The sequence below is a fragment of the Meles meles genome, chromosome 13 (assembly GCF_922984935.1).
Source record: "Meles meles chromosome 13, mMelMel3.1 paternal haplotype, whole genome shotgun sequence".
Classification (NCBI taxonomy): domain Eukaryota; kingdom Metazoa; phylum Chordata; class Mammalia; order Carnivora; family Mustelidae; genus Meles; species Meles meles.
Window position 1 is genome coordinate 42,838,048 of NC_060078.1, and position 23,524 is coordinate 42,861,571.

The window sequence follows — 23,524 nt, forward strand, 5'->3', positions numbered from 1 at the left end:
CAAATAAGGAATTCTTTTTTTTTTTTTTTTTAAAGATTTTATTTCCTGAGAAAGAGAGTGAGAGAGAGAGAGAGAGAAAGAGCGAGCAAGCACAATCTGGGGAGAGGCAGAGGGAGAGAGAGAAGCAGGCTCTCTGCTGAGCAAGGAGCCCAATGCGGGGCTTGATCCCAGGACCCTGGGAGCTGAAGGCAGATGCCTAACCAACTGAGCCACCAAGGTGCCCCCAGATAGCATTCTTTTTTTTTTTTTAAGATTTTATTTATTTATTTGACAGAGATCACAAGTAGGCAGAGAGGCAGGCAGAGACACAGAGAGGAGGAAGCAGGCTCCTTGCTGAGCAGAGAGCCCGATGTGGGGCTCAATCCCTGGGATCCTGACCTGAGCCGAAGGCAGAGGCTTTAACCCACTGAGCCACCCAGGCACCCCCCCACCCCCCAGATAGCATTCTTAAAGAGGGTCACATACAAAATGTATTAGGAAGTTAAATTTTATTACATATTTATTCTGGGCAATTAAGATTTGTTGATTATATATTTGATTTGATATATCTCAAATCTTTTTTTTTTTTTTGTCTGAATATCTGAATATTTTTCCTCTGGTTTTGATTTTTTCTCTTTGATACTTATATTTGGTTACCCTTACTCACCCTTGTCCCTGTAACATATTTTATTTTTTTTTTTTAAAGACTTTATTTATTTATTTGACAGAGAGAGAGATCACAAGTAGGCAGAGAGGCAGGCAGAGAGAGAGGAGGAAGCAGGCTCCCTGCGGAGCAGAGAGCCCGATGCGGGGCTCGATCCCAGGACCCTGAGATCATGACCTGAGCCGAAGGCAGCGGCTTAATCCACTGAGCCACCCAGGCGCCCCCCCTGTAACATATTTTAAACTCATTGTCTGAACTTGATCTTGACTTCGACTAGTATTTTCTGTAGTATCATCTTGTAAGTTACTTAAGTTTCTGTGTAGTATTTTTAAGTCTCACTTCTGTATCTTTTCATTACTGAGTTCAATTCTAAATCAACAGACATTTTTGGCCACTTCCCTTGTTCTGATTTGTCAGTACTCATGATGAGAGGCTGAATAAGAGAAGGTCTTAGTCCACAGGTTATTGTTGTACGTGATCGGTATAGTAATAGTGAATTATCTAGGCACATTGGGAGTGGATAATTTCTCTTTTTTATGTACTCTTTAATTCTTACTTTGGCTGCTACCAACCTCTTTCAGGCCCTAGATAATTTTAAGACTGCTTAATAGTTTATCTTACCTTAACTCTCTTGACATTCCCGTTCATCATGAATGCTGTCATCAGATTGATTCATTGTCTTTAAAAGAAAAAAAAAGCTACCAGTCTTTCTTTTTCCTGCTTGTGGAATAAATCCAAAATAGAATACAATCTGGAATGCAAAGGCTTTGGCTCAGACTTCCTTTCTTCTCTTCTGCAATATGAACTCTCCATTCCAGCAAAACTCTTTCACATTCTATCCAAACATGCTTCATACTTTTCCTTTTTTGCCTTGTTTGAGCCATTCTGCCATCCCAACAGTGTTGTTACTCTTGGTTCTTCTACTTACTGAAATTGTATCTGTACTTGGGTGTAGTTCCTAGTTGTTAAATCTAGTGTGAACCTTTTAGATGATCATGCCCATGTTTGTAACACCCTCTCTGCCTTCATGACATCACTCCTGTTTCTCCTTCTTGCCTATTCTTCTTTTCTCAGCTGTCTTTACCCACCCCATTCCTAAATGGCTCAGGTTTCCCATGTTTTCAGTCCGACCTCTTTATCTTCATTCTGTCACGCTTTCTTGGAACACATGCTGTTTTTCATTATCTCCTTTGAATTCATTTCTTCAGCCCTGTTTTCATTTTGAGCACTCCAGTCCTTAGGTGAGCTACTTAGAATGCCCAGCTGATTGTCTAGCAGAAAACCTGAAACTTAAAAACATCAAAAATTAACTACATATTTTTCTCCAGATTCATGTATTCATCTCATTTTCCTGTCTTGGTTAATGATGCTTCCAGTTCCTCAGTTAGTCAAATTATAAACCTGGGAATCATCCTGACTTCCCATCTCTCCTATCCCTCATTTTCCATTAGCTGGGAAGTCCTGCTGTTGGGAGTTGTTCCCTCTCCATTCCCTTTACTGTTACCTTGGGCCAGGCTCTATTAACCTGAGCAGACCATTGTAAAAAGTCTCTTTAAAGTAAGTCTTCTGCCTGATTCTAGATATTGTATAAGAAGTTCAGATTGATTATATTCTGGAGGAATGCCAGAAGCAAAATAATTTTAAGTCTGTTACCTTAGAATAGCACCTCACCATGGATTAATCTGTGTGTATTCATTAAAGGTCAATTTCCTAATATCTCTATAAAGTGGTATTGTTAAATTATTTATGCTTTGTACAAGAAATTTATGTAAGGATTAAGAATATTTTTTCTAAGGGTTAAGGGGAAAAAGCAATGAAAGATATAGGGAGACAGAAGCCTGGCTGGGACAAGTGCCAGAAATGATCTTATAGGACCTTTTCTTAATGAACTAGAAAAGAGATATTGAAGTTTGAAAGTAAAACTTTGTATCCAAATGCCAGTTAAAGAGCAGTTAATTACAGAAGGGTCTTGAGACTGTGAAAAGACAAAAATGAGAGCTTTAGTGCGGGGAATTATAAGCTAATATATTGGAATAATACTTTGAAGAGATATTGTTTAACCATCAGTTAATACCCAGGAGGGACTCTGATATCATTCTTGCATGTTTCTGGAAAATACTGGGCTAATGTGCTGATGCTACAGATGTGGTACCATACTCACTACCTCTTTGTCATCTAATATATTTCATAAGCACAAGTCCTTTAGTATTCAGTTATTATTTTCTGAATTCAGATATAGTCAAAAAAGAGCTCTTTAGTTTTTTTTGAATTTTTTCTTGGTTTGCTAATAGATTTTAGATAGAATTTGTCTTGCTTGTAAGATTTTAAAAAGTCACATTTGCAAAAGAAGAAAACTTGAGTCCTCTATATTCTTTTTTCCTTTTTTAAATATAAATTTTAGATAATGTGCTTGAGTCACTTATATTCTGAATGAGTTAGCATAAACTTCAAAAAATTGAATTTTATATATTGCAGATATTTTGTCAAGTTAAGTGTATTTTTGTTAGCTTTTGTTGTTACTGTATTGTTGATCTCTATTAATTTTTTAGTGGATTTCAGGTTTATGAGGCTGGCACTAGAGTCTCACTTGGAAGTTATCTTGGAAAATCTATTCGAGCATTCTGTATTGTAGCATTTTGAAGTTGGGGTGTGTGTATCATTTTGCCTTATACTGTTCTGCCTGGGAGTTCTTCTGTAGAGGAAAGAAAGGATAAAACCTTCAGAGAGAGTTCTCAAGGTAGATCAGAGTGGCATTTTGAGCCAGAGGAGTAGTGTGTACTCCAATAAGGAGTCCTGAAAGGTCATGGTATGGGAATGGATCCTTGGGTAGTTTGGCATGAGTGGAAAGCAGGGTTTGTTGGGTAGTGGTAGGAGAGAACAGCTGCAAAAGAATACCACAGCCATATTTGGAAGGCCTTTGTAATCGTAGCTGTACTTGCTTATTATCTGTGTGTCTGTGGACAGATTATGTGATTTCTCCATGTTTCAATTTCCTTAAATCTGCAAAATCAGAATAATAAAGATACGTATGTTGTAGGATTGTTGTGAGATTTATATGAGGTAATGTAAGTACCTGGTACACAAGTGCTCAGTAGGTACCAGCTGCTGTTGTTAGTACCGTTTAAAGGCATTTTTTTTTGGAGAGCCATTGAAGGATTTTAAGTTGAAGAGTGACGTGATCAGGTTTATAATTTTAAATGTTAAGTCTGGGAAAAGCATAAGGGTGGATTAAGAGGAAGAAGCTGAAGGTAGGGAATTAAGGAAACAATGCTGGGAAGCTGGCTAGAGATGATAAGAGTCTAGATTAAGTGGTGTTGGAGGAGACAGGATGAATTTGAGAATTATTAAAAATTGACATGTGTGGGACACCTGGGTAGTTCACTTAGTTAAATATGGAACTCTTGATTTCAGCCATGGTCTCAGGGTTGTGAGGTCGAGCACTGCTTTGGGCTCTGGGCTGGGTGTGGATCTTGCTTAGGATTCTCTCTCTCCCTTTCCCTCTGACCACCCCTCACCCCAAAAGAAAATTGACATGTGCATTATATTCTATGAGTTGGGAAAATCTAAAGGGAACTAGAAAAGTAGCAAGGATGTAGACAGAGTACCCAGCTGGGTAGGAGACACTGTATTCTTTTTTTCATTAATAGGAAAAGGCAGAGAGGATGGTTAGAGGCACTTGCTCACCATTGCCAGGAATCTAATGGCTGAGCTCTGCTGCCTCCTATTCTCTAGATGGGGTTGGAGGATTTGGGCAACTCAAGATGAGTCCAGAACACTAACATTGGGCAGCACACGGGGATAATGTGCCAAGTATCAGGAAGCTCTCATGAGTGCAGGAGAGACATGATGCAAGCCACAAATAGACCTAAAAACAGTACTAGACTTGAAACAGAGGAAGAGCTAATGTCTAAGGGACTGGAAGGAGATTTGAATTATGTTTGGATTTGAATCTCTGGGTTCTACCCTTTCTAAGTGTTAAAAGAAGTTCAGATCCTACTAAGGACTTAACTAAGTTTTGTTAATTTTACAAGTTCAGAAGTCTATTTTAAGCATTTGGTATTCTGCATATTCTCATTTAGTCATATATTCTTTGGCAAGATTAATTGTAGCATGTAAAAAATGCTGCCTTTTGGGGCGCCTGGGTGGCTCAGTGGGTTAAAGCCTCTGCCTTCGGCTCGGGTCATGATCTCAAGATCCTGGGATCGAGCCCCACATCAGGCTCTCTGCTCAGCAGGGAGCCTGCTTCCCCCTCTCTCTCTGCCTGCCTCTCTGCCTACTTGTGATCTCTATCTGTCAAATAAATAAATAAAATCTTAAAAAAAAATGCTGCCTTTTACTGTAAAATGGTTAGTTTTTAATATGTTTAAGTTGAATATTCTTACCTTACATAATTTTACTTAAAGACTCTTTGATAATAAACAACAGAGGTCTGCCTAGAATATTATGACAGTGTTTTCTTGTCATTGAAGTGTTCCTTCCATTGACTGACCAAATTTAGATTTTTTTTAGTAACTTTCATTTCTTCACTCCTTTGTTTTTGTTTTTAAAGGTTTTATTTATTTATTTGACCGAGAGAGAGAGAGAGAGAGAGAGAGTTAGAGTTCACAAGTAGGCAGAGAGGCAGGCAGAGAGGGGAAGCAGGCTCCCTGCCAAGCAGAGAGCCGGATGCTGGGCTTGATCCCAGGACCCTTGAGACCACGACCTGAGCGGAAGGCAGAGGCTTAACCCACTGAGCCACCCAGGCGCCCCTCAAGTAGTCTTAATACAAATTCATTGATTGTCAAAATGTTACGCTGTTTATCATTTCCTCTCTTCCATATACATATGTACATATGGATGTGCATATATGTCTGTATACGTATATATGGTCTTTTGTACATAAATGCATGCATACTCCCCCAAGCATTTGAGAGTAAGTTGCGTATATTATGACAGTTTACCCCTAAATACATCTACATGTATTTCCTAAGAATAGGGATTAAAAAAAATTAACTACTATGCAGTTATGGACTTATTAATTTAACACTGAAACACTAATCTACCATTTGTATTCCTTTTTTTTTTTTTTTTTTTTTTTAATTTTCACTGATGGGGTCTCCTTTATAGCAGTTCTCCCCTTACACAGACTGGCTTTTTAAGAGCAGAAAATGAAGAATTAGATTTTTTTGATAGAAAGTCTAAAGAAAATCATAGAAACTTTAAGTTGGCTTCCCCTTTTAATCCAAATCTGTCTCTCTCCCATTCTTTCCATTTCAGAAAATGGCAGCATCATTTGATTAGTTGTTCAGGCCAGAAATCTGAGAGTCATCCTTGATTTCTCTTTCCTTTTTCCCTCATCCCTTGCATTTAATCTATCACCGAGTGCTATAGCTCCTGTTTACCCCTGCCCGCATCTTCAACTCTTTTACTCTTCTCCCTCCAAATTTAGCCTGCCCAGTCCATCATCATTTCTCATCTGGGCTCTTTCCTACCTAGCTTCTTCACTAATTTCCCTGCTTCCGTGTTTTCTCCCTTCCAATTCACTTGTCACAAAGCAACCAGAATGATTTTTTAGAAATGAAAATCAGATCATGTCACTCTCCTCATAACCTTCAATGGGTTTCCATTGGGCCAGAGCACTAGAGTCTAGCTAGCTCGTCTTTCTTTAGGTTGTAACTTCAGTCTTTTTCCGCTGAGATGCCTTTCTTGATGTCCATTCTTCTGTTTTTCTCCTATAGCATTTTGTTGTTTTCCTTCAACAGGACTTATGATTTGTACCTACTCTTTTGCCCATTTTTTTTTCTTTCTCTTTTTCTCTGTCTCCTACACTAGACTGTAACTGCAAAAAACCATAGAAACCATGTCTCTTTTGTCAACTTTTGTATACTTAGCACCTAGCACATTGCTGGAATCATGGCAGGAGATTAAATATTTGAATATGCTTAGTGAAAGGAAACATCAGAAGTTATCTGGTCCTACTGCCCATCCAGTGTAAGAGTCTGCACTTTCTCTGGCAAGTGATTATTCAGCTTGTTTTCGAATGTTTTCAGATGCACAACTTAGTGTTGTTGTTGTTTTAAAAAAGATTTTATTTATTTATTTGAGAAAGAGAGAGAAAGAGAGAGAGCATGAGAAGGGGGAGGGTCAGAGGAATAAGCAGACTCCCTGCTGAGTAGGGAGCCAGATGTGGGACTCCATCCAGGGACAGGATCCAGGGACTCCAGGATCATGACCTGAGCTGAAGGCAGTCGCTTAACCAACTGAGCCACCCAGGCAACCCACAACTTAGTGTTTTATGTGGTAATGTATTACCTTGTTGAGAAATTCTGATAGTTTGAAAGGTTTTCTTTACTTTGAGCTGAAAACTGCCTTTCTGTTATTTTTTATCCATCTAGTTCTGTCCCTCTCTGATATGTTAAACTATTTGATAGTAACAATCATATATTCTGTTGGTTAGGCTAAAACATTTGTAAATGCTTTACATTATGTAACATGGTTCTTTACCCTTATCTCTTCTGTATATATCCATTTTTGTCAGGGTGAGTCCAAAAGTGGTATGTTGAAGAATAAAGATGTTCTTAATCTTTGGTCTAGTAATTTGTGGTTAAAAGATTTAAGCATATTATATCAATGTAATATAGCTATTGAAATAATAAATGTAACTGTAATGTGGGAAATACTTTAAAATAATTTAAAAATGTTAAGTCAAATGTTAAGTCATATCTACTTACTGTAGCCAACTGACTAGTTTATAGTTAGTTTAATAAGGGGAAAATGTGATGCTAAGAACTATTACTGTCCTTCCAGCTAGAGGTAAAGGGAGCCTTCAATAGTCTGCATTAACTCTTCTGATTTAGTTACTGTGTTTCTTTTAGTGTAGTCTAAGATTGCTTGTTTTATGCCTTTATCACACTTAACCCCTTTGAACTCATCAGCTAAAATTGCTAAACTGAGGAGCAAAATTTGTTTCCTTCAGATTAAAAAACATTTGAATTTTTCATGGTGATGTCTCAAATTGGGTTAGAGACCTGAGATACATGAATGACCAAGGAATTGTCTGTGGCATTTTTTTTTGTCATCTGAATTATTTGTTGAAGGTACTGTTAGTATATTATTTGAGTATTCTGTACCAATACTGTAATTCCTATTGTCCTGAAATAGGTTCATATTTAATATTATTTTTAATCAAAGCTAATAATTAAGTAGTAATTATAACTAGAATTTAGGGAGTTATTTCTGAGAAAAAGCTTACTTAATATGTTAAAATTAGCATATTTAAGAGCAAACTTAAAAATAAACCCATACCTTGTTTTTGCAGAAAAATGTCTTTAGAATTGAATTATTTAATAATGTCCAAACTTGGAAAGCTTTTTTCTCATAAAGGCATTATTTTATATTTGTCAACCAAAAATAATAGAAAATGATACCATTGGTTATTAGTAATTAAATGTAGAAAATAAAATTGAAATTATTCTTTTAATTGATATGTGAAGGAAATCAAGTTTTATTAGAGGAGCATTAAGGAGATAGGTGGACACTTGGAAAGAATGGGACCAGGGTTTCTTATTGTTCTTTGTCTCCAGTAATTTGATGTTAAGTGGTCATTGAGTGAATTCTGAAAGAATTGCTAGGCCCATCCTGTGTTAGAAAGGCAGGGTCTGTGGTCACAGAGTCACAACTCTGAATGTCAATTCTCTTAACTTTTCTGGACTCAACTTCCTGTATGAGCTGTAATTTCCTAGTTATAAAATTCTGATATTAAAGTACACTGTAGAGTGGCATTTTCAAAGGTATAGAGGTTAATAGCCCTTTTATTTATTACATCTAATCCCACTTCAAAATATTTTTCTTGCTAAGAAGTTGTTTTTATCTATTTTTTGTGTGTCAATTTTATATTTTTTGTATGGAGAGAGTAATAAGTTTGTGTGTGGAAAGTTTTCAGTTTCCTAAAAGGTATAAGAGGAGACTCCATTTCTGGTTCTGATGAGCTAGGACATTACAGCCAACCTTCCTTCTAATAATAAATAAGTATGCTGGACAAAACAGTTTTATTTATTTATTCATCATTTTAAGTTTTGGTTTTAATTCCAGTTAACATACAGTGATAGTAGTTTCAGGTGTACAATGTGTGATTCAGCAATGCCATACATCATTCATTGCTCATCAGGACTAGTGCCCTCCTTAATCCCCATCACCTATTTAACCCATCCCCCCACTGTTTGTTTTCTGTAATTTAGAGTCTGTTTCTTGATTTCTCTCTCTTGTCTCTCTCTCGTTTTTTTCCCCCTTTGCTTATTTGTATTGTTTCTTAAATTCTGTATATGACTGGAAATAATATGGTATTTTGTCTTTCTCCGATTGAGTTATTTCACTTAGCATTATACTCTAGCTCCATCCATGTCAGTGCAAATGACAAGATTTCATTTTTTAAGGCTGAATAATACTCCATTGTATATATTGTTACATCTTTTGTTTTTTTATTTTTAAAATTTTTATTAATTTATTTTAGAGAGAGTGAGTGCAAGTGGGGGGAGGGAGAGGGACAAGCAGACTCCATGCTTAGCATAGATCCTGACATGGGGCTCGATCCCAGGACCCTGAGACCATGACCTGCGCTGAAACCAAGAGTTGGACATTCAACCTACGTAGCCACCCAGACTCCCGTATATGCTACATCTTTATCCATTCATCTGTTGATGGACACTTGGGCTGCATCCGTATCTTGGCTATAATAAATAATGCTGCTATAAACATAGGGGTGCATGTATCCCTTTGAATTAGTGTTCTTGTGTTCTTTGGGTAAATACTCTGTAGTGTGATTGTTGGATTATAAGGTAGTTCTCTTTTAAACTTTTGAGAAACTTCCATACTGTTTTCCACAGTGACTGCTCCAGTTTGCATTCCTGCCTACATACAGTACATGAGTATTCCTTTTTCTCCACATCCTCATCAACACCTGTTCCTTGTGTTGTTGATTTTAGCCATTCTGACAGGTGTGGTTTATCTACTTTTCAAGCTTTATTTATCTCCCACAGGCACATTTTGTGGTTCATAACTGGAATGAAAATAAATAAAAGGTTTTTTTCCTCTGAAATAATAACTAGGCAAGAATTTGAAAAGACAGAAGGAGAGAAGGAAAAAAAACTTTGTTTTTATGTTTGTGTATAAGATTTTGCTTTCCATTATAGTAGCCACTAGCTGTGTACATAGTGCTGTTTAAATTTAAATGAGTTAAAATTAAATAAAAGTAAAAATTCAGTTCCTTAGTTACCCAAGCCACATCTTAAGTGCTTGATAGCCTCATATGGCTAGTGTCTACAATATTGGATAAGGCAGATATAGAACATTTCCATTATCACAGGAAGTTCTGTAGATAGTGCTAAAATAGGAAATTGTATGGGATAGGATTACTCAGAGTGGAGACAGACAAAGTGGTGACTTGTCTGCACAATCCTTTTAAGGCAAAAGAGACTCAATCTTGAAAGTGGAATGAGGAAGAGGTGTAAAGACAGACATTTCTTTGCACTGGCCATAAGGTGGCAGTGTCCACTTAGATCAGCTGGTTATGGGACAGTCCCTGTGGAAAGAGGAAGAAGGAAGGGAGCAGTCCTCTGGATGAGTGGTAGTCAATGAAGATTTCTGTATATGCAAAAGTTTGTTGGTAAGGTCTTTACATTTTAAGAAATACCTGTGCAGAAAAAAATTTCTTAGACATTATATAAAAATGTTTTATCCTTGTGTATTTTAATTCTACAATGTTCGGAACATATTACATGCTGCACATGTAATAAAATGGTATGTATCCATGATGCCTTCTGGTATTTTTTATTCTGTTCTATTCTTGTTGTATGTGTAGCAAGGATATTGATTTATTATTAAATAGGAAAAGTCTACTTTAGGTTACTACTACAATAAATCTAATTTCCAAAACATAAAATGACTGTGAAATGTGGCAAGATTAATTTTGAAAATCCATCTGAACATTATAGAAACTGCTGAAGCTATAAACATCTTAGGTTCTGTATTGATTTTCCTTATATGAGACACTTAAAAAAGCAAAAATTTTTACATAAAATAATTTATTGTACTATTTCAGGTTTTAAGAAACATTGCAGGCAAGTTTCTTACTCTGAATCCACTGAATGTGATATGCCTTGGTTTTTTGATCTGACAATAAGACTAGTACCAGGAGCACCTAGGTGGCTCACTTGGTTAAGTGTGTGTGCCTTCAGTTTAGGTCATGATCTCCAGGTTCTGAGATTGAACCCGGCTTGTGTGCTGAGAATCTGCTTTTCTCAGAGACCAGTACCACCACACAAATGGAATCACTCCACATGAAACTGTCACCACTTTATAATCCTTAATCTACTTTAATCTTTTATTTACAGCCTGATTATGGAATTCAGATCAAAAAATTTTGAGGCAATCCAGAACTTCTGTTTTCCTTTGCTGGTGTTTTTCCTCACGGTGGCTCATTCCAGTATTATTTTGTAATTCACCCCAAATAAGATAATTCTTTTTCACCGTCAGACAGTTTTGATTTTGATTTCTCAGTTACATCAATCAGAGTTTCTCTTTGATGTTTTTCTCTTTCGTATAGTGAATACTTACATGTATGTGTATACTCTTAGCATCTTTTTGCCATCTATTTCTTCTTTAATGAGAAGTTTTAGAGTTCTCTGAACTTCACCTGTTTCCTCTTTACAAAAATATCAAGTCTTCCTTCATCTGTCCTGTCTCATTGAAATTTTCCAGTTGTTATTTTATAGCTTCTATTTTCCTTATTTCCTTCTTTGAAAATAATGGAGCTGACTAGTTTCCAGTTCAGTATCTTTCCCTTTGCATAAGATTTTTCTCAAACTGCTTTTCTTTTTTTCAGATTTTATTTATTTGACAGGGAGAGAGAGATCACAAGTAGGCAGAGCAGCAGGCAGAGAGAGGGGGAAGCAGACTCCCTGCTGAGCAGAGAGCCCAATGCTGGGCTCCATCCTAAGACCCTGAGATCATGACCTGAGCTGAAGGCAGAGGTTTACCCCACTGAGCCACCCAGGCACTCCTCAAATTGCTTTTCAAAACTTTTCTTTGCATCATCTGGATCAGCCACCTCTGCTTCTAGTGCTCTTTTGTCATCTTCCTGTTTATTTATTATTATTATTATTTAAAGATTTTATTTACTTATTTGACAAACAGATCACAAGTAGGCAGAGAAGCAGGCAGAGAGAGAGAGTTATTTTTTGTTTCTTTACAGTTACTTTGAATAACCCTTAAACATTTACCTATCCTATGAAACTTATACTCATAAAAGAGGAGAGAAATTTTCTGTTTTGTGCTCCATGAATAAGTTCTTGAATACTTTTCCACTGTTAAATTTGTTTCCTTCCCACCCATTACAGAACTAAACACATCCATTACTTAATGCTTTTCCTGCAGTTTGCCAACTCCAGGATCTCAGCCGCCTCATCCAGCACTAATGAAGGTACTGGGAAAGAAATGGGGAGGGGCTCCATCTTATTTTAGTCTTCTCATTTACAACAAAACTTTCTTGTCATAAACTAATAAATTTATGTCATGATCAGCAGTTTGGAAAACACAGGTATATTGAGTGTTAGCTTAAGTAAAGAATTGGGGGATGCTGTATAATAAAATGGTTAAATTTGAATCCTAGCCCCATTACTACTAGGTGTTTCACCTTGGGAAAGCTACTTAACCCTTCTCTGTTTAGTTTAGTTTCCTTAACCCTTCTCTGTTTAGTTTAGTTTAGTTTCCTTGTTTGTGAAATAGAGATCATATTTACTTCTTAAAGTAGTTGTAGAGATTAAATAGGTTAATATATGTGAAATCCTTGGAAATTGCCTCACTTTGTTACTGCTGTTCCTCCTGCTCCTACCACTACTACTACCACTATATTCCATACTGAGTGGCACTATCCTGAGTTTAGTGGTCTTGGTCTTGTAATATTCATATGAAATTGGACAAATTATGTGATGTCTACAAACCTCAGTTTCTTCATCTTTGAAAAGAGAATAAATATACTTCTAATATGTTGTCATGAGGTTAAGATATGATAGTTCTTATAAACTGTTTAACACAGTACCATGCACATACCATTCTTTTTAAAAAAATTTTATTTTTTCAGTGTTCCAAGATTCATTGTTTATGCACCACACCCAGTGCTCCATGCAATACGTGCCCTCCTTAATACGCACCACCAGGCTCAACCATTCTCCCCCACCCCCCTCCCTTCCAACTCCTCAGTTTGTTTCTCAGAGTCCACAGTCTCTCATGCTTCATCTCCCCCTCCAATTTCCCCCAATTCACTTTTCCTTTCCTTCTTCTAATGTCCTCCATGTTATTCCTTATGCTCCACAAGTAAGTGAAACCATATGATAATTTACTTTCTCTGCTTGACTTATTTCACTCAGCATAATCTCCTCTAGTCCCATCCATGTTGATACAAAAGTTGGGTATTCATCCTTTCTGATGGAGGCGTAATATTCCATTGTATATATGGACCATATCTTCTTTATCCATTCATCTGTTGAAGGGCATCTTAGCTCTTTCCACAGTTTGGCAATTGTGGCTATTGCTGCTATGAACATTGGGGTATAGATGGCCCTTCTTTTCACTACATCTGTTTCTTTGGGGTAAATACCCAGTAGTGCAATTGCAGGGTCATAGGGGAGCTCTATTTTTAATTTCTTAAGGAGTCTCCACACTGTTTTCCCAAATGGCTGCACCAACTTGCATTCCCACCAACAGTGTAAGAGGGTTCCCCTTTCTCCACATCCTCTCCAACACTTGTTGTTTCCTGTCTTGTTAATTTTGGCCATTCTAACTGGTGTGAGGTGGTATCTCAATATGGTATTGATTTGAATCTCCCTGATGGCTAATGGTTGTGAACAATTTTTCTTGTGTCTGTTAGCCATTTGTATGTCTTCTGTGGAGAAGTGTCTGTTCATGTCTTCTGGCCATTTTTTGACATGATTATCTGTTTTTTGGGTGTTGAGTTTGAGGAATTCTTTTTTTTTTTTTTTAAACGATTTTATTTATTTGACAGAGAGAGATCACAAGTAGGTAGAGAGGCAGGCAGAGAGGGGGAAGCAGGCTCCCTGCTGAGCAGAGAGCTGGATGCGGGGCTCTATCCCAGGACCCTGAGAGCATGACCTGAGCTGAAGGCAGAGGCTTTAACCCTCTGAGCCACCCAGATGCCCTGAGCAGTTCTTTATAGATCTTGGATATCAGCCCTTTGTCTGTAGTGTCATTTGTGAATATCTTCTCCGACCATTGGTTGGCTTATTGTTTTGTTGACTGTTTCCTTTGCTGATGCACATACCATTCTTGATAAAAATTAGTTGTTATCATTAAGGCCCCTCACAATCACATTGTACTTTCTTGTCTTCAGCATGAACAATTAGGTCTTTCCACCCTCCTGGTCCCATAAAAAGAAGAGTTTCTTGTGTTCAAGTCATGGGGATACTGCAGTGCCTACCTTCTACAGATTTTCCAGTCTCTTGGGATTTTGGCCTGAGCTAGCCCTAGAACATCATTCATTTGTATCTACTGCTGTCTTTTATGTCAGACACTGTGCTAGATGCTGAGAATTTGAAAAATGAGTCTTTTAATTAAACTACTGATTATATGTTGTAGGCATTTTCATTATACTTATGTTTTTGAAATTATTTATATTGAGCAGTTTTCCTGTTGCTCATAACATTTAGTAAGGCCTGGTCCCTACTTTATCTACTACCATTCAGCTGCAAGTACAGTTCCATACCCTACAGTTTCCACTAGTCCTCATTAAGGTGAGCTCATGGGGCCTACAATCAGTGTGGCTACTGTAGTCGCAGTGTTAAGTGTTCCTGGGGCTAGAGCCCTGGACAGTGGGCCTGTTAAGCTGCTACGTTCTTTGCAGCTCACCTATAAATCAGAACCTCTGCCTTGTCTTCTTGTCTAACATTCCAAGTCTTATAATGGGATCGATGTCTACCTAGATCTTGTATCCTATGTGCGTTTGCTCTAGCTGTTGTCCCCACCATTTTTAAAAAAAATTTTTTTAACTTTCTCTTTTAACTCTTTCCCTGCATTTTAGAAACAGAAAAGAGACCACAAAATTAGGAAAAACAAAACAAAACACCAAAAACAATTGCCTTTTTCTTTTTTGTCTTTGAAAGAATGGGTTATGTTTCCTGACTTCATTCCTTTATCTTTTTTTACTCTTTTACTCATTGTGGTCATTTGTCTATGCCTAATCTTGCATTGTGAAACTGCTCTGGGAAAAGTGACCAAATCTGTAAACTACTAAGTCAAATTATTCTTTTTAGGTTTTAGATTTTCTTGCCTTATCTGTGCAATTTGACACCACTGTCACTATCATTTAAAAATTCTCTTCCAGTTCTTTTCTTTCTTTTTGGATTATACATTCTCAGCCTTCTTGTTTTTTTGTTTTTTGTTTTTTTTTTCTTCTGTTCATTCCTTAAATGTTCGTGATCCTCTGGACAGTGCCCTTAGCCCTTTTCTCCTTGTTCTACATCTTCCCTAGGTGGCCTTAACTGTTTCTGGTGGAACATTTGATGATTATCTCTGTGCTGACAAGTCTCAAATCATCATCTCCATTGAAACGTTGTCCTTGCATTTTGGACTCCTTTACATGACTAGAAAACACCTCTACCTGTACCCTCTATAGGTACCACAAAGTCAGGTTGACATGCTAAGTTCATCATCTCTTTTTCCAGATACAATGTTTGCCCTCAGTTAAAGGTACTACTCTTTGTCAGATCAGACAGCCTGAAATTTTGAACCCTATTTTCTCTTTCATCTTCTACATTTAATCACTTACTCAATTACTCATCCATTTATTCCAATTAAATATTGTGCTCTCATTTTGTGCCCACTATTGTGATAAAATTCTTAAGATTCAATAGTTAATATCTTTTGTGTTTGTACCTTTTCTCTAACCTTTTGTTATAATCCTTGCCATCTTATGTTATAATCTGACCTATCTCCCTTTCTTCCTCTACTCCATCCTCCATACTAAAATCATTTCAAAATTTCAGACATTTCAAAATTGAGGTCAGATCACAATTTTTTTTTACTTAAACCCCTTAACTGGGCGCCTGGGTGGCTCAGTGGTTTGGGCCGCTGCCTTCGGCTCAGGTCATGATCCCAGGGTCCTGGGATCGAGTCCCACATCGGGCTCTCTGCTCAGCCGGGAGCCTGCTTCCTCCTCTCTCTCTCTCTGCCTGCCTCTCTGCCTACTTGTGATCTCTCTCTGTCAAATAAATAAATAAAATCTTAAAAAAAAAAAAAAAAAAACCCCTTAACTTCCTAACTCCTGTAGTAAAGTCCACCCTTTTTAGTATGGCACATAAGGCTTTCGGTGGGCTTGTTTTCTCTCCAATATTCTCTTTTCCTGCTGCATTATTTGAATCCTGTTCTGTACTCTTGTTTAATAATAGTTAATGACTTTTTCTTGAATGTGCCATGTTGGTTTTGTGCTTTCGTTTAGCTCCTAGGCTGTATTACTTTTCACATTCAGTGTCTTTATTATTATTTGCTATTATTAATTGAGACAGCTTAAACATTGCCTCCTCTATGAAGCTTTTTGTGATATTCCCTTCTCCCAGTTGAGGAGTTTTTTTTGTGTTTTGTATGTGTACCGCCATGTACTACTCTGTACACTCCTCTGTAACCATTACAGAGTTTCATCACCCCTTTCTTGTCTATATATCTTTTTTTCTGTATGGAGTGTCTTGTATTTGCACCCTCAAACATAGAGCCTGATTTGTAATAGGCTTTCAATAAATGTTTGATGACTGAATGAAGATAAGTTATTACCATAATGAGATATTCTTTCCTTAGATAGGAATTCCTTTACTAGATCTTAAGCTTCTCCTAGCAGGGACTTTATCTTACCTTTTCTATTTTTTAGGATCTTATCTCATAGCTGCTTAATAAGAAAGTGTAGTAATCAGAGGTGTAGGTATGCAGTGGCTTAAGCAGGGTTTCCCTGTTGTGTTGGTCTTAATCACAGTAAAATTTTTCTTATATTTAATGGTCCTTATGTTTTATCCATATATCTTGATCAATTTTTAGATGGCAACATTGCGCCTAACTTTAATCACTTTGGTATTTGCCAAATCAAGAAGATTCTCAGAGTAAATGCTCTAGGGATTAATTAAATGCTATTAACTAGGTTGAGGATTTTTACTTTTTAAAACTGTTAAATGTGGGTGTCCTAGTTGCTGTTAAAAGTTGCAGGTAATTATCTAAAATACTTTGTAACTACGGGTACCTGGGTGGCGCGGTTGGTTAAGCATCCAACTCTTGATTTCAGTTCAGGTCATGATCTCAGGGTTGTGAGATCAAGCCCCACATAAGGCTCAGCACAGAGTCTGCCTTTGATTCTCTCTCCTTTTCCCTCTGCCCCTCTTACTCATGTGTGTGCTCTCAAATAAGTAAATCTTTAAGAATAAAATAAAAAAATAAAATACTTTATAACTAAATCACACTAGGAGTCAGCAGGTAAAAAACACAATCAGACTGAGACTGATTGTGTCATGTCCAATTTCTTTGTTACTTAGTTTTTTTGTTTTTTATTTTAAATATTTTATTTATTTGACAGAAAGAAATCACAGCTAGGCAGAGAGGCAGGCAGAGAGGGAGAAGGAAGCAGGCTCCCCGCGGAGCAGAGAGCCCGATGCGGGGCTCGATCCCAGGACCCTGGGATCATGACCTGAGCCGAAGGCAGAGGCTTTAACCCACTGAGCCACTCGGGCGCCCCAAGTTACTTAGTTTTTTTAAATGATGTCTTATACCAAAAATTGTTATGTCCAATTTCTTTTGTTATTTAGTTTTTTAAAATGTCTTATGCCAAAAATTGTAGGTGTCTTCTTGAAAAAGACTAAAGAGTTAGGCATCATGGATATCAGTAGGGATTGAGATTCCAAATTGGAATTAATTATTAAGCCAGAAAGACACTATCAGGAAAAAGATTGGTTTGTTAACTGGGCTTCATAACCGAATGTGGTTTGTGGAGGGGTGAGAAAAAAAACAGTATTATGAATTTGGGTACCTTTTTTGCCTAGGAAAAGAGGAGCTGATAAACAGAAGCCATAAGCCAGTTCTGTGGGACTTCAGATATTAGTTGAAATATACTGTCTATTTTCTGTCAAGCTGTCTTATACTTTTTATACAAAAGTGTTAATATTGTGGATTTGAAGTAAAACTAACAATTCTCAGCAAGACACCATTAAGGGATGTGCTGTTCATTAAAAAACGCCTCTTTTTTGTGCCAGGCTATGTCCTAGGGCTAGAAAGAAGAAACAGAAGAGTGAAAACCATAGTCCAGTTTCTCAGAGAGCTTGGCCTCTAGTGGAGGGAACATAAACCTTTTAAAATGGTCTGAGGAGCATCTTGATTTGTTGACGGAAGCCCAGAACTTTAACTTGCTGGACTGGGCCCTGCAAAGGTTGCTTGATACTATGAAGAATGTGTGAAGGGTGAGGGGTTGTGCATTCCAGGCAGAAGAAACTCTATGTTTAAACATATGTTAGTGGGAGATCTTGCTATGTTGTGGGAGCTGTGGGTCCCAAAACTCAACAAATCAACCATGAGCCTTTATAAGCAATTAGTGGAATTGTTCTGGCCTGATGATGACTTATACTTACCGTAGAAACCTTGAAAATTCCCTGATCCTCCCCTTATCCTCCCATTGGAGTTGGTTCCTATTGTATGTTCTGATACCATCTTTAATAACACTAATTATATTTTTATGCATGTAGTAGAAGACAGTAGTCTTCACATGCATGTTCAGTCTTTCCTATGTGAATGCAAGGTTTATGTCTGTTTTAGTCACAAACATTTCCCTGAGACCTTGTCCAGTGATTGGGTTATAATGCATGGTCAGTAAATATTAGCTCAACAAATAAATGGTATTAAAGATAATATTGTAATAGTGTTCTAGAAAGCATACAATAATAGTTTTGTTGGAGAAGGGAGTGTAATTTAATGCATATTTTTAGCTGTGGGTTCTTTTCCTTTTAATTTCAGGCCAGATTTCTTTCCTTACCTGGTGGTTGTAGTTTGACCATTTAGACTTCATAGAGAGCACACATGTATTTTCGGTTGTTTATTTTGATTTCCTTTACCTCTAGTGACTCAGAAGACACATGTAACAACAAAGGACATCTTGTTTGACGTTAGGTTCTAGTTATCATGGAGGTTAAAAATCTTGTAATGTCATAGTTATTCTTGATAAGTCAGATGGTGACCAAAGGTCAACCTAGTTCTTTTCTGCATCTTTGCCTAAGCAATAGTTCAAGTAGTTGGCTTATGCAAGAAAAATCTGTCGTCAGATAGTATCATATTCCTGGTAACATGCTCATGCTGATGGGCATGTAGAAACAGACTTATTGAGGGGAAAAGATTCATAGCTTCATATGAATCTTATGTTCACTTTGTTTCATTCACATGTATAAAAGCTTATGAGTTGAAAATGAGTGGAGGAGCCTTTGTATGTAAGATCTGTGAACCTTCAGCATTTATTCTTTCTTCCTGGTCCCAGGACCCTGATTGGCTTTGTGAAGTTTGCTCCTCAAAAGAACTCCTGAAACCTCCTCCCACTATTATGGATTCAGATGATGGGAACATCTAACTCTCAGCTATAGGTAGACCTTTTTTAAAGGATTAGTTAATTTCATCATTACTAATACTATTGTATATAATTCAAGAATTGACCAGAAATTTGATTTATCTGCTTTATGGTCACTTGCAACTCTGAAGGAACTAGAAAATATGAATGACCATTCTTTTGAAATTCTGTAAGAATGGAGGGCTGCAATCCAACTACTCTTTTAGCTAGAAATCCCTAATTAGTGAAATAACTATTCCAGTTTTTCAGTGAAATAACTGAATTGTTGTGGTAACTCTGAGACAAATCCTGTGGTCTTGAGATGCTTCCAGAATCATCAGAGGAAGCTTACATTAGGTGTTACTGTAGCTCTTGCACCAAGTGTATACTGTTTAATTCTGTATATTACTCAGTATTTGGTTAAAGCTTGAATATGGGAAAGGAGCTGGAAGTATTATAGAGTGGTTCTGTGCCATGCTGATGATGAAACTGTAAATGGATGCATTGCATTGTGACCTGGACATTTTGGTGAAAACATTTTGTTTTACTTAAAAAAATAAATTATTATGTGTCTCAATTTTGTGAACCACAAAGTCAACTGTGACATAACCACTTTTGCATTTTTCTGAGCTTTGTAGTATGGTAGCACTTCAGTGTGCTAAGGGTCAAGGATGCCTGTTCTTTTTACTTGGTAGTGTTTTTAGGAAATATCCCTTTGCAGATGTTAAAAACAACAGGTCCAGACTGGCTACATCAGATTAGATTGTTGTGTTAACCTAAAAACAGCACAGCCTTAGAGAAAAGTCCTGATTAGGTACTATTATTTACATACGAAAAACTGAGATTTAATGAGAGACAAAGTATTTTGTCCTATACCACAATCCTAGAAAGTGATCTGAGTATAAGAATCTAATCTGGGGAACTCCACAGCCTTCTTACCCATTACCCTATACTACTTTACAAGATAGTTTTTCTCTTGATGGTATCTTTCAAGCCTTTAGGCTTATGGTACTGCTGAATCACGAGGCCTTTGTGGGAGAAGTTAAATGTAGAGATCTAGACTTTGGTAGTTCTCTGGATGGTTGTACAAACTGAGACTTACTGAGGGAAAAAGAGAAGTATTCCTAAACTGGTTGAGGGGAAGGGAAGGAAGAGAGGTGGGAGGGGGTTGGAGAAAGAGAATGAATGTTAAGAGGAGGAGGGGGAACATGTAGAATGTGTTGTATTTTATTACATCTCTCTTCCTCTTATGGACACATTCTTATTTGGTGAATTTTAAAAAAAATTTACTTTTTATTTATTTTTTAAAGATTTTTATTTATTTGAGATAGAGAAAGAGAGAAAGAGAGCATGCCTGGGGGGATGGGAGGAACATAGGGGAAGGAGAGAGAAGGGGGAAATAATCTCCTAAGAAAAGTCTGCTGAGGGGCGCCTGTGTGGTTCAGTGGGTTAAGCTTCTGCCTTCAGCTCAGGTCATCATCTCAGGGTCCTGGGATGGAGCTCCACATCAGGTTCTGTGCTCAGCAAGGAGCCTGCTCCCCGCTGGCCCCCCCCCCCCCCCCGATCTCTGTCTGTCAAATAAATAAAATCTTAAAATCTTTAAAAAAAAGAAAAGAAAAGAAAAGTCTGCTGAGTGTGGAGCTGGACCTGGGGCTAGATCTCAGGACCCTGAGATCATGACATGAGCCAAAACCCAGAGTCGGATGCTTAAGCAACTGAGCCCCGAGGTTTCCTTTTTTAAAGGAAAAATTGTATATAAAGTATCAAACAGACTTCTTTCCCTGCCCCTCCAGTGTCTTATCACTCAGCTTTTAGCAGTTGTCAGTAGTGTTTCATGTATAACACTTTTTTTAAAGGTATGAGCATTATACTCTTAACATTCCCAGCAACAAAAAAATAAAATGAATAATATAATCCAATACCCATTTTGTGCTAATTTTCCTGAATTATTTCAAAAACAATTATTACTGGGGGTTGACTAAATTAGGGTCCATGCAAAGTCCACACATTGCATTTGGTTAATGTATCTCTTAAACTTACAACATTTTCTTCCTATTCATTTGCTGAGGAAAGAAACTTAATCCTTCCTCTTGTAGCATTTTCATATTCTAGATTTGGCTGATGGTGCCCTAATGTTGTTCAGCATGTTTTTCTGTTCCTTGTTCCTATAAACTGGTAGATCTAGAGACTTGAATAGATTCAAGTTGAGTTTGTTTTGGCAAGAATATTTCATAGATGGTCCTCTTGTCTTACAATAGGACATTAAGATTGATTCAGAACAAGGTTCCTTTCATGTAATGGATTTAATAGTCATTAGTGATTGCTACCTGAATATACTAATTCATTAGGGATTGCTTGCTAACCAACTAAGTGTATCTGATTGTCTTATTTTGTGATTCCATCATTTTTTTTTTTTAAAGATTTTTATTTATTTACTTGACAGAAAGAGATCACAAGCAGGCAGAGAGGCAGGCAGAGAGGCAGGCAGGCCCCCTGCTGAGCAGAGAGCCCGATGCGGGACTCGATCCCAGGACCCTGAGATCATGACCCGAGCCGAAGGCAGCGGCCTAACCCACCGAGCCACCCAGGCGCCCTTCCATCATTTTTTCTGCATTTATTATGATTCTTTAAGGAAACTTTTTAAAAAAAATTCATTTATTTTTCAGTGTAATAGTATTCATTGTTTTTGCACAACACCCAGTGCTCCATGCAACACGTGCCCTCCCTATTACCCACTACCTGGTTCCCCCAACCTCCCACCCCCGCTGTAAGGAAACTTTTGTCATCAATTATTTGATTGCCTTGAAATACAGGAAATACTAGTGTAAAGACTTCTAATTCTTTAGAAAAGCTTTTTTTTAAAAATTGAGTTATAACTTACATGCAATAAAGTGCATAAATCTTAAATGGTGTACCTCTTAGTGAATTTTTACATAGTGTTCACTGTTACCAACACGTCAGTCAACAGCCCTTTCTCATAGAGGTAATCTCTATTCCAGCATGTTAACCTCAGATTGGTAACTTCAGTATCACCAAGGAACTTGTTAGAAATACGTGTTTTAAGAACCTGTTTTGGGCATACTGACTTGGAAACTCTGAGGGGGGCAGCAATCTTGATTTAATAAGCCCTCGCAGATTATTCTGATACACACCAACATTGGTGAGCCATTGCTCTGTCCTAATCCTTATCACCATAATTAGTCTGTTCTTGATCTTCCCTTTATATAAATGGATCAACTGTACAGTTTTTATGTTCCCCAGGTGCAGTGGATTTTTCCCTGTGTCCCAGGGACCAAAGGGTTTGGTGCCCCTTCCCCAGCAGTTTAAGGCTTTGCTGCATAAAATAGAAGGATGCGGGGCGCCTGGGTGGCTCAGTGGTTTAAAGCCTCTGCCTTCGGCTCAGGTCATGATCTCAGGGTCCTGGGATCAAGCCCTGCATCGGGCTCTCTGTTCGGCGGCAAGCCTGCTTCCTCCTCTCTCCCTCTCTGCCTGCTTCTCTGCCTATTTGTGATCTCTGTCTGTCAAATAAATAAAAAAACAAAACAAAACCAAAATAGAAGGATGCATAGAAACTAGTGGGGCTTTGTCCTTGTTGCAGTTTAGCCCCTTATCTCCTGTATGCTTGTGCAATTCAGAGTAGGCTCTCTGGTATATTTTCCTTGGATAGTAGGATGAGGGCCATAGGAAAGAGCTTGCTATTCCAAGTCGACGACATTTTACTCCACATTTGGCTTTTAAGCATCCATGAAAATGTGAGCTTATTACTCCTTATGATGGTTCACTTCTTTCTTTTATGCTCTGTCAAAAGTGAAACTGTTAAAAAATGTCTTGTTTCAGCCATAAGAAACTCTTAATCTCATGAAACAAACTGAGGGTTTGGGGGGGTAGAGGGATAGGGATAGGGTGGCTAGATTATGGACATTGGGGAGGGTATGTGCTATGGTGAGTGCTGTGAAATGTGTAGCCTGATGATTCACAGACCTGTACCTCTGGGGCAAATAATACATTATGTATTAATAATGAAAAGAAAATACAACCAAAAAAAAATGTCTTGTCTCTTCTTGGAGGTTCTTGGCCCCTTTTGGAATTTGGCTCATTGGGTTGTCTTTTGCTGTTGGCTCTCTGATGGGCTCAAGAAAAGTTAGGATTTTGAAGATTATTAGTTGTTATCTCCCCCCCCCCCCACCATGGGTCCGTGATTAAAGGAGCGAGACTGATATAAAGCGAAGGTCAAGCAAAGCTTTATTTTGCGCCAAGCATCAAGAATCAGACCG

The 23,524-nt window shown here is 37.7% G+C and overlaps 1 protein-coding gene across 8 annotated transcripts in view; it reads left to right on the plus strand.

The window, feature by feature from the left end:
- Positions 1 to 23,524, plus strand: part of CCSER2 (coiled-coil serine rich protein 2) — a 200,079-nt gene that overhangs the window by 11,823 nt on the left and 164,732 nt on the right. The window contains exon 3 of one of the 8 annotated variants that reach the window (XM_046026970.1): positions 12,016 to 12,098. The exons of the other annotated variants lie outside the window; for them this stretch is intronic. The gene's annotated coding sequence lies outside the window, so the exon portion shown is untranslated. The remainder of the gene's footprint in view (positions 1 to 12,015; positions 12,099 to 23,524) is intronic. 8 annotated transcript variants of the gene reach the window in all.